The sequence below is a fragment of the Populus alba genome, chromosome 1 (genome assembly GCF_005239225.2).
Source record: "Populus alba chromosome 1, ASM523922v2, whole genome shotgun sequence".
In the NCBI taxonomy this organism is placed as follows: Eukaryota; Viridiplantae; Streptophyta; class Magnoliopsida; order Malpighiales; family Salicaceae; genus Populus; species Populus alba.
This window is the reverse complement of record NC_133284.1, coordinates 27,614,892-27,623,946: the sequence shown is the minus strand read 5'-3', so window position 1 is coordinate 27,623,946 and position 9,055 is coordinate 27,614,892. Positions and strand designations below refer to the sequence as shown.

At 30.2% G+C, this 9,055-nt stretch overlaps 1 pseudogene; it reads right to left on the bottom strand.

The window, feature by feature from the left end:
- Positions 1-5,048: 5,048 nt before the first annotated feature.
- Positions 5,049-6,904, bottom strand: LOC118045622 (homeobox-leucine zipper protein HAT14-like; annotated as a pseudogene).
- Between the last annotated feature and the right edge of the window lie 2,151 nt (positions 6,905-9,055).

The window sequence follows — 9,055 nt, the reverse complement described above, 5'->3', positions numbered from 1 at the left end:
TTTGAAATTTTTTTTGTTAAAAAGATCTTGTTTTGATATATATAATTTTTGGATTGACGCTCCCCACATTAGGTTTTGGACTTAATTTTTTTTATATATATATATGAGGGGACTTCTCTTAATTTTTTACTTATCATGGTAGTTGAGTTTAGGCTTAATTTGTTCAAAAAAATTAAGTCCAATTATGGAGGACTCCTTAATTTTTTTTATATTACTTTATATTTTTATATTTATTTAATGTAGAATATGTTGAATAAAAAGTAATTAGAAATACCTCCCAGAATATAACAACGGTTGCTCATCTTAATACACTGATGCAACATTTAACACCAGGGATGTGAGTATTCGCATGTCGAATTTTTTAATATTTATATTATATTTATTATTTATTTGGTAAAAAAAATATATATATATATATATATATAAAATCTAACTATTCTACAATATATTTATATAATATAAATATATATTTCGGGTTAAGTTCATACAGTTTTTAAGTCGGGTTTGACAATATCTATACCCTACTCATTATTTATCATATTCAAAAAACACCCACTTATTCAAGTCAAGTCAATATTCATTGGGTTCAGATTAATTTTTTTTTTTTATCCAAAAGAAAGAAACCATAAAAGGTTATTGTTTTTTTTTAATACTAGAAAATTAAAAAATACAAATGGAAACATCGATAAAAATTTTTCCGATGAACTAAGTTCGTTGTTATATTTTCAAAGAGTTGAAAAATAATTACAACAAATGTCACTATAACTCACTGATGGAATTACATATAATTATCTTGTCGGTGATATGCTAAATAGTACTAAGAGAATTACCAACAGTTTGAATTGGGTAATTTTTTTGAGGCGCATGGTCCATTTTTAAAGTCATCAGTAAGTTTATTAATGACAAACTTACTGATATATCAATGAATGTTTTTTTTATATATATAGACAATTTTCATCTGTAATTTCATTAATAAAATAATTATAGATAAAATATTAATAAAAATATTGATAAAAATTTTATCAATAAAACTATTAAATCTAATAATGTTCATATAACTATTGGATAAGCAAGCAAAGATTTTTTAAAAAAATTCCGATTGATGCACATTAAAAGAGATAAAGCACAAAAGTTAAGCTAATATATCGTAGTTTTGGACGGTGGAAAATTTTAATTTATCGACTCCCATGTGTTTATATTAAAAAAAGGGAAACAAAAAAAATTATTGTTAAACAACCTATGGTCAAATAAGGATAACTAAATGACTTTCCATATCATTTCCCAAAAAAAATTAAATATTAACTTCCTAGTTTCTTTATTATTTTGATTTTTATAAATACAAATACATTAATCAAATTAACTTAGCAAATATTAAAGAATAATATAAATTATATTTTAAGATTTCATTTGAAAATTTAAAATTTTTGAATTGAATTAATTATTTAACATGATATTAGAGGCTTAATGATCAAATAATTCACAAATTTGAATCTTATTATTCTCATTTAATATAAAAAATTCAAATAGCTCAAAATTTGTTAGGTAAATAATAAAAAAAAAAATTGGCCTTGAAACAAGAAAAATTTTAAACATCCTAGCTAGTTCTTCTCAAATTTTATATCATGTATGACGATGCTAAGATTACTAAATAGGGTTTTTTTGTGTGGCATGAGTCAGTCGACAAAAGCTCCTTCACATGGATAGGGCACAAATCATGTGGTTCTCGGGGAACGTACAAACCCTACATGATGACCGAGTCTCGTTTTTGTTCATCAAGTTTGTTTCCCACATGATGAGACCAGTCATCACTGTTTTCCTTCCCCTTCAATTCATAATACTAATCTTTGATATGTTTGAAGAAAAGCAAGTGCCCCACTTGATCATGCAACTTTACCCAGGAAATTACTCCCCTCCACATAAACCCTAACCCTAACCATATTCTTCTCCATATCTACTCCAATATTAGTTGTAGCCAGGTCGCTCACAATCTCTTCCTTTTCTTTTTCGATGAATGGTCAGTCTCAATCCTTGAAATGTCTATAAAGTAATCACACCCACGAAAAGCTGATTAACATGACATGGGAGTAGATGTTATCTCTTCAAGATACATCATGGAGATGAACAGAGGTTAAAAAAAGAAGAGATTATTAGTCATTTTCATGTGTATATTTTATTTTCTTCTCAAGGGATTGCTTATGAAATCATCAGTGAGATAGACACAAAACGTAGCTCAAATCATTGGAGGACATATAATAATTGAACTCGAGCTTTCTATTTAGGTGACTGGCTAGGTCATGTCCTCTTTTTCACCCCTATAATTCCCAATGAGGATCTGGAAGTGGGCCCTTGGTCGGCTACTTAACACTATAATTAAACCCATAATCTTTGCTTAGCGTTTTGTTTTTTGTTTTCTTGTGCTGTGCTGGTGTGTTCCGTGACTTCCCGTAGGGCGTAGAGCCGGGGCGTGTCTCGCCTGCATGCATGATGATTGAGTTCTTGTTTTGTTTAGATTCTGTGTTGCCCTAATCATAGACAAGACATCTGTTTATTTATGTTATTTAATTCTTAAATAAATAGAGGCCTCATTCTCCCATGCCTTGATCTGCCTTCAGGAGCAAGGGAGGGACAAGGAGCTCAACCTCCGATTGTCTATCCATGGGCATGCGTGGAATTAATATATATGATGCTCGACGACTAATTAAATCAATTGTAAAACAAAAGTCATCCATGGCCACTAAAACTAAACACTTTCTATGACAAATTCCTCAAAATAATATCGAAACTATTTCGGAATATACATACATATATATATTGCTCAAGACATGAAGCAACAAAAAGAAAGCTAGGAAAGCGACCGGAGAGGAGAGGAGGACCGGAGGCCGGACATGGCAGAAACCAGGGGAAGAAACTATTTAATTTCCCTTGTTATTTTTATGCCCTGATAATTAGAAGGGAGGGAGAATATGTGCCATATTCAGTGAAACTACGCTATCATTGGAGTACTTTTTTGTAGGTACCGGGGAATCCTAGTCATTAGTTTTGGACGTTGCTTTGTGGTTAAGGAATTGGATGGACCTCATAAGAAAAAAGTCAAATAAAAAACAATTGCATAATGATCATATGGATGAACAATTTATAGGTGAGAATTAATTTAGTATTTATTGGTTTAGAATTATATATGATATTATACTCATTAATCCACGTCCTCCCTTTTGATATAATTGTTTTTTATTATTTAATTCTACGTCTTCCTTCTCTACAAACTATTAAGCGAGTGGAAAATCGAAGGAGATGAAAAGGGATGATATTTAATATTTATGGGATTTGCCTTCTTTTTCAAGAATCTCCGGTGCTGTGCAATTTGCATGCAACCCTTTCTCACGGTACTAATTATCCATCGGCATATAACTTAAATTCATCACTTTCTATGTATTGATGTTTAAACAGTGATATGAAATTATTGAATTATTAAATCCATTACATTCTTATTTTACATATCTAAATTAAACTTAGTTTCTATTAAAAAGTAACATGAAAAAATTCATTTCTCTATTAATCTATTAATGGATCTCTTTTGAAAAAATTCAAACTATTATAATTATTATTGTTATTATAATCATAAAATAATAATAAATAAAACATTCTCGTCTCATGATTAGTCATGTGACTTGTAATACATCAGTAAATAAAAGAATGAGTACTAGCATAATATTATATTTAAGGTTGTCAATTTCATTACATTCTGCTCAGAATATTTGGTATATCCCTTTTAATTTTAAAAAACAAGACAAACTAAAACATATTTCATCCGCTTTGAAAATTCAGCCCAAATTCCATCCAGAACATTTTGGTTCTGTTTCGGGCATTTATTTCCAGTCAACTAGAGTTTTTTTTTAAAAAAAAATAATCTGTCTTTTTTTAATTTTATTATCTGACACTTGGTTAATTATAACTTCATAATTTATTGTGGTTTTTTTTTTTTTTGTTATCTCAATTTTATGATATATATCACGGTTTTCACAAATTAAACTAGTTAACTCAAGTTCTTTTTTAATTGACTTTTTTTTTTTAATTTTATCATTCAACGTCTTCAGCATCTGATTGATTATGAATTAAACTTTATTATTTGTTCTTATTTATTTTTTACAAATTTTTCTTAGTCTCATCACTCGAGTTATGGATTTCATGAATTGACCTGAGTAAATTTATATTATTCTATTGTGTTTTTTTAGATTAAGCTTCATAATTTATTAATTTATTTTATTTAAAATTGTCATTGTCTGACTAGAGTTGCAAATTTAAAAATTTAAAAAGTTAACTCAGATTGAACTCAATCGATTTTATATATTTTCATCTAAATATTTTTTAAAATAGATGTTATTTTAAATTTTTTAGAGTTAAATTCAACCCTTATTTTTTTAGTTATGTTTAAAATTTAAATTGTATAATTTTAAGTTAATTTATCTTTGAATTGAAATTGAAATTTATATATATATATATATATATATATATATATATATATATATATATATATATTACAACTTCAAAATAACATGCCAAAACACCGAAATTAAAATATACGCAAGCCATAAGAGATCAAGGAAAGTAGTACACTTCCCTTCTCATAATTGGGACTCCAAAAGGGTACCCTACTTTAAGAGACATGTCCATCAATAAGACAGCCCTGTGCTCATCATAATTTGGTCCTACATTTATTTATTTGTTTCAATCAACCCCCCACGCCTCCCCTAAATAATCAATGTGATTTGAATCAAATCATCAAAAGTAGCAGACACAAAATCTTCCCTTTCTTAAAGCATGCCTCAATCCACGCCCATAAACATTATTTAAGCAATCAACTAAGCACACAATTAAATAAATCAACACGAAAGGAATATATGCTAATTAAACAAAATTTACTTTACTATTAATTATACTAAGAAAATAGAGATAAACACCCTTCTCCTGAGATATGTATTTCTTTCTTTTTTTTCTTGTATTCTTTTTTTCTCTGATTCCGTCACAACTAAATCAAGAAAGAAAGCAGAGAAAAAAACGCAGTGTAATTAAAAGAAGGAAGGAAGAAAAAACAATCCAATCAAGAGACAAAATTAACCTATCAAGATTCTCTCAAGAAGCCTTGTATATATGTACATATCAAAACAAAGGCCTTCCTATAATATTCTCCCCGTTAATCATGCTGTGTGCTGGTGGGGGTGAGTCTGTGTGTGAGAAAATGGATAGAACCTTGGTCTAGTACTACCGAGCGACAACCCTGTGGTTTTAGATGTGGGGTCAGCGGTGTTGTTCTGGTTATTGGTTGTGGCGGCGGCGGCTGCAGTGGTTGCTGTGGGAGTGGCGGTGGTGGTGGCGGCTGCGGTGGAGTGGAAGTAGTGGCAACTCGCTCACAAGAGGGGCACATGGTGAGAGTAGTGGCTGGAAGTTGCATGTAAAATGGATTTGAAGTCTTTAAAGCTCTTAATTCTTGAAGCTCCTTATGTAATCTTCTATTCTCTTCTGTTAATGTCTCACAACATCTCTTCAAGTACTCACAATCCACTTCAGTTTGCTTCAGTTTGGTCCTGCGAATTTAAATATTAATTTGAAGATTAAATATAGGATTAAAACAAACAATTTATTACTCGATTAAATCGAAGCCAACCATTAATGAACAAAAATTAATTACCTTGCTCTTCTATTTTGAAACCAGACTTCTACTTGGCGAGGACGGAGATTAAGCTCTTTAGCAAGTGCAAGCTTTTGTTTCTACATCATCATATAAATTAGAGAAAAAGATTAGCAAATCAATCAAGATCGAGAAGCAAGTTAACCATAAAAGGGTAATCTTTAGACATGATTCTCTTACAGGAGTGAGCGTATTGTGCTCTTTGAAGCTTTCTTCAAGAAAAGCAGACTGATCTTTAGAGAGCCTGAGTTTCTTTCTAGCGCTACCATTTTCATCTTCATCGCTGGCTCTTGAAGAAGCTCTTTCAGCTTGATCAGCTTCATTATGTGATTCACTTCTACCTTTACTACTGTACATGCAAAAATCCATTTGAAAAGAAGAGGTTGCACTGTTCGGTGGTGAAGATGAAAGGGCAGCCACATCTTGATCGGCCTGATCTTCATGAACCACCACAGCAGGGAATCTATTCACATCAAAACCTCTTGACATGTTACCTGTAGAGCCAAACTCACAATTAGTCCCTACAAAAAAATAAAATCACTTAGAAAACTAACACACACATACACGCATCTATATAAAGAAAGTAAGAGTCTTGTGGATAAGATAGTTTGTTGGGATGTCTGGCTCAAAAACCAGATAATAAGATAGAAAACAAAAGGTCTGGGGACCTCTTTTTGGAGGGGTTGAAAAACAGGTCTAAGAGATGTTACCATGAACATAAAATCTCAAATATTCAGAGAAAAGAAGGGGTTTTGGTACCATTATCATAGACCAAATAAGTGGGGGAGCTGTTTCGGTTACGAGGGACAGGAGTGTTGGGGAGAAGATCGAGCTGGATGGGTGAATCAGTGGTGTCTACTGTCAGACTTTTTCTCTTATTGGCATCTGCTGCTGTTGTTGTGTTTGTATTGTCAGATTTATGATCATTATTGCCGTGTTTCTCTTTATCTTCATCTTCTTGCAGTGTGTGATTTTGACCAATTGATAGGCCCATGCAAAACCCTAAACTGGCTTTGTTGGCGAGCTTTGTAGATTTCTCCATGAACCCAAATGGCTTCGAAGCAGTAGCTGCATCTCCCAAGCTTAATCCAAGCTCCATGTCTCTTCTGTTTTGTATGTAAGGGAAGGGAAAACGAGGGGAGAAGAAGAAGACGAAGAGAGAGGAAAGTCTGGGAGTGAAAGTTCTTGTGGGGGTCTTTATAGAGAGAGAGAGATTCTGTCTTCCTACCCTCCTCGTCTTTCTCAATAATTTAAGCGCAGACCCAACAGTTTTCTATTTTTTATTTTAATTAACACTATTTAGTAGTTTTTATTTTATTTATTTTTTCTGCCTTTTAAGAATTGAGAAACCGTATTGACCGACAATCCCAGGTTGACAATTACTCGTGGAAAACCCTGTGCGAAAGAGACTATGAGAGAGTTTCTTTATCATTTTGCCATGGGCTACCCCACTCTCACTCGATTGCAAGAAATCCTTGGATATGCTTCATATATCACATCACCAATAAATTATGAATAAAAATGATGAATACATCTTATGTAATTTTGAATTATTTGTTTTATATTTATTAATTTAATCTATGAATGATGTAATACTCTATGTCTATTTAATAATTTCTTATATTTCAGAATGTGAAATCAATTCAATTCAGGTAAAATTTGTAAATAGGTTCGATAAGTTATAAATATATTTATTCCTTTTTTTATTTTTTAAAATTATTTGATTAATATTTTTTTAATGAGAGAAATGGGTTAGAAAATATCTTATAAATATTTATAACATGTTTATAATTGTTTTTTATTATTCACGTGAACAGTGTAAACATGAAGAGTAAATTAATTCACTTTACACTATCGTGTGAATTAAATTAAATTTAAATATTTTAATAAAATTTTATGTTTAAAAATATTTTTAAATATAAAAAATTAAATTTCAAGTGAAGTTTAATTTATAAAAAAAAAATGGTAAAAAGTGTTGGATTGGCATCTATGTACTGACACTAGCTTTATTAATATATTCTCTTGATTATTATATATAAAATAATGCAAATGATAAAAAGTAAATTAGAGATTTGCCTTTGATTTACAATTAAAAAAATAATTAATATTAAAATTATTAAAAAGAATTTATCTACCAATATTTTTATAGATTTTTGAAGAAACAAGATAAGGGTGATGAAATGATATAAAAAAACAAAATAAATTAAATTTTATCTTGATTAACTTTTTTATCAATTCAATCAAAGTGTATAAAATTAGTTCAAAACATTCTGTTAGTTAAATATTATTTCTTTTACATCTTGTATACTTGAAAGAACGTACCCCACTTATTTATGTTAGGATTAAAGCTCACAATATCTCCGTAAATGGATTAATCATACTTGACTAAATAGCCCATACCAATATGAAACCTCGTATTGAAAAAGCCTTTTTTTTTTTTTTTTAATCACATGAATCAACCCATTACAGATTTTAAGAACTATTTCAGTATCAAAAGAAATTTATTTAATCCTGAGGGGTGTATAGCTCACCTGATCAGGTTTTAAATTTTGATTCTTTAAAAATCACTGGTTTGAATCTCACAAATTTTGATTTACATGGTCGTTAACTTTCAGGACTTCGTAGGATTCGTTGAGGTACGCGCAAGCTAGCTCGAACATCCACATTAATTAAAAAAAAAAAGAACAAGGCAATCCAATGTTCTTTAATTAATTCAAATCATCAAGCGGTTGGTTTCAATTGCAAAGACTGTGGATCTTCGTGCTCAATGTTCTATTTTAAACGATATTGTAAACTTTATATTTTATAGTTTTATCTATTAATGGACTGCGTACATCCTCAACATATATGATGCAAATTCCAGCGAATAGGCCTGTGGATGTAATGTATTATTTGTAGTGTAGAGTACTGTCCTATCTGCCTCTCAGTTACTGTATCAAGAATAGACGATGACTGATCTATTTTTAATCTTATCATATCAGTAAACTCTATATAAAATTGTGAGGTGATTGGTATAATTATAAATTTGAGAATGACGGGTATACTATTATAAGAATTTGTGGCTAATAACTGGACTTCTAATCAGTTGGAAAATGTAAAACTCAATTATGTTAATTCTTATATTGTTGGGTTGATTGGGATAATTATTTTAATCAAAATAATATTATTTTATTTATTTAAAAAAACTCGTTGGAGTTAACTTAAATAAGCTTGAATTGAGTTTGTTGGTATCTAGATGTCATCCATGAGTATCCTGATAGAAAACTTTTATAGGTGTATATTGATAATATTACGAACGGTATTACATTAGAATGCAAGAAGATAAATAGTACGGTGATGTGGTATTTTTATCGATAGAATTACCAATGG